The 2,739-nt window shown below is 40.7% G+C and overlaps 1 non-coding gene across 1 annotated transcript; it reads left to right on the forward strand.

Annotated features, from left to right (window-relative positions):
• The first annotated feature begins 2,258 nt into the window (after nt 1–2,258).
• TRNAS-AGA lies at nt 2,259–2,340 on the forward strand. The gene has a single exon. It is a non-coding gene; the product is annotated as a tRNA-Ser (tRNA).
• Nucleotides 2,341–2,739: the final 399 nt, after the last annotated feature.

A 2,739-nucleotide genomic window follows, 5' to 3' on the forward strand; every position in this document is an offset into this window, starting at 1 on the left:
TATAGGTCTCCAAATGTTTGTATGTATAAATCCTTTTTGTGGCATGTATAGGGAGGGGAGGGGAGATGCCTTAAGACTTTATTTGTATTAAACTTCTATACCCCGTAAATGATCATCTCATACTACGTTCCTCTTTTTGTCTCTCGGGTCCTGGAATTTACTCTTTGCGATTTTAAAAGGAGAATGACACAATGGTGGGGAACTGTTTGTTCATTTTTCTGTTGCTCCTGGACTTTGGAAGACCCTCGCACACATCGTCAAAGTTCAGTTCGTAAAGAACGTTTATTCCTTATGTATATCATAGGTTCCATATTGCATTATAATGCTTGGGTTTTCTTCTGTCTACTGTCTACCCGATCTGACCGTTTTCGGGATTGGCCTTTAGACCAGAGGAAATGGTGTCACACAATTACAGTGCAAGGGTGGGTGGATTGCTTTACGTTCCAGTTTTGTTTGCATCAAAAAATGTTGCGGTGGTAAAGATTATGATTGACAAGTATAAGTCGCGACAACAAGTAACCAGAAGGGACCATTTCTGCTTTGGAGACAAGTGCACTAACCACTCCGCCACCACGCCACTGTAAGCTACAGGCTTTAAAAATACTGCAATAGCGCTTTGTGGTCGTGTTGCCGCCGTGAACGACAACAAAGTGGGAATCCCTCAATGACGTCAAACAAGATAGCTGTTACTTAAATATCAGGCAATGGCGTACATCCGTCGTTCTAAAGTTATCTGCATGTGACTCTTTGTCTGTTTGTTTCCGGTTGGTGAATACGTGAGCTTGATCGTTTTTGCATAATAAGCCAGCCCCAAAAAAATCGAAAGGATTTCCTTCAGTTCATGCCCGTGTGATGGTTTCTTTCAGATTTTGTTTCTCATTCTTTATGCACACCAGCACCTTTCATCTTTTGTGTTATCGGGCTCCACACCAAAATGAGCTAAAGTAAAAGAAGTTTATAACTGTTTTTCTAAGTGTTCCTTAGAATATTCCAGGTATAAATTAACAACGTGTACAGTCTCACGCGATAAAGCGTCGTTCCGAAGAGCGTATACCAGCTGTTTATCTCTACGTCTCTTCGTGCGAATACTCGATGTCTGATGTGCACCTGCGGTCGAAAATATCTAGGACGGTCACCCATTCTTTAGTCGAGGGGAAAAGTGACCGCATTACACAGGTAGCCGTCTCACACAGTACCATTATAATGAAGAAAAAAAAATGCACGCAAGAGAGGAAAAGGGAAGTGGCCGCTTGTACAGGTGATTGTCATAATATTATGCAGGTGGCCGTTCGAGTAGTTTCTACTGTATTATGTTATATGAAGAGATTTTATATTATTTCATGTTCTTTATAAACCCTGGAGTGCTCTTTGTATTGGGGGGTAGCTCGATAATGCTACTTGTAAAACCTGCTTCTTTTCCTCCTCCCTTTTATTGTTTCTGGCAGTCTATCTTACTCTTTTTCATGCTCCAAATGGCTGCTGTTACCACGTCAATGCCCTTTTGTTTTATGCTATCGGCCAATCTTTAAGCAGTATGGTGCTGTGGGATAGAAAATGCTCTGGGGTCTTTCGAGAATGGAGTAGGGGTGGCTAAATGGCGCTGCTGGTACGTCCAACTCTTTTCTTTTCCTCTGTTGTTTCTTTCTGGCTATCTTACTTTTCCTCAACAGAGGGTAATTGAGATAATTGTGTTAGATGTTAATGAGAACGCCCCGACAGACCAAGTTATAAGAAGGCTCAAAGTACTGGTCACTGGTGGTGCTGACGATGCAGCTTGATGAATTAGAAAAGCCCGTCAAACACGAAATGTCGAAAGGGTCGAATTCGATTTAACTATAGTACACAAAGTCTTCGGAAATCCAAGGTCATTGATAAACCAGCCAAGCGTACAAGCTGACGCAGTAACATCTGCGTGAGAATTGATTTTATCAAAGATGAAAGGGAAATTTTGTTTTTCGTTCTGTTATTGTTTTGTTTGTAGACTAAAGTAGACCTGCTTTGTTCCTCCCTTCTCTTACGGCAGTTTAGATCAAGAATATTACAACAGATCCTTCAAATGCACATTAAACGCGTCTGTCTAAATCACCGTTTGAATTAATCTTCTTAGAACTTATCATAATACTGAACAAACGAAAAATCGAATGAAGTTGGAATGCACAACAGTTGGTGCATCAGCTGACGGTACTTGGCACAGCTGTGGACGGAGTTTATCAATGCTTTCTAGTTCTAATATAGAAAATGACACAGCACTGATATGAGTTGTCGTGGCCGAGTGGTTAAGGCGATGGACTAGAAATCCATTGGGATTTTCCCGCGCAGGTTCGAATCCTGCCGACAACGACTTTTTTTCGTCGAAGTTCGTTTCCTATGATGATCCTCTCCACGCTCCCAAGAAAGATTAACAAATTCACAGAGGGAAACAAGGACTGGGTGATCATACTCTTGTACACGACCAACAATCGGATTTATTTGCAGCTGAAAGAAGCAGCTATCTTTAACGAATTCAGTGTATTTGCGTTTTCTCTGACGAAGTATCACAATTCAATATGTTAACGGTATGACATAATTTACACAATAGAGTCCATAAACTATATTATTATTGTAGTTTTTCTAGGATTTTAAAAAATAGATTTACAGAGATAAATAGATACAGACAGACAAGACAGACAGACAGACAGACAGACAGACAGACAGATAGACAGACAGAAAGACAGACAGAAATGCACATGCACACACCTA

Source organism: Aplysia californica, unplaced genomic scaffold (assembly GCF_000002075.1).
Source record: "Aplysia californica isolate F4 #8 unplaced genomic scaffold, AplCal3.0 scaffold00114, whole genome shotgun sequence".
Lineage (NCBI taxonomy): Eukaryota > Metazoa > Mollusca > Gastropoda > Aplysiida > Aplysiidae > Aplysia > Aplysia californica.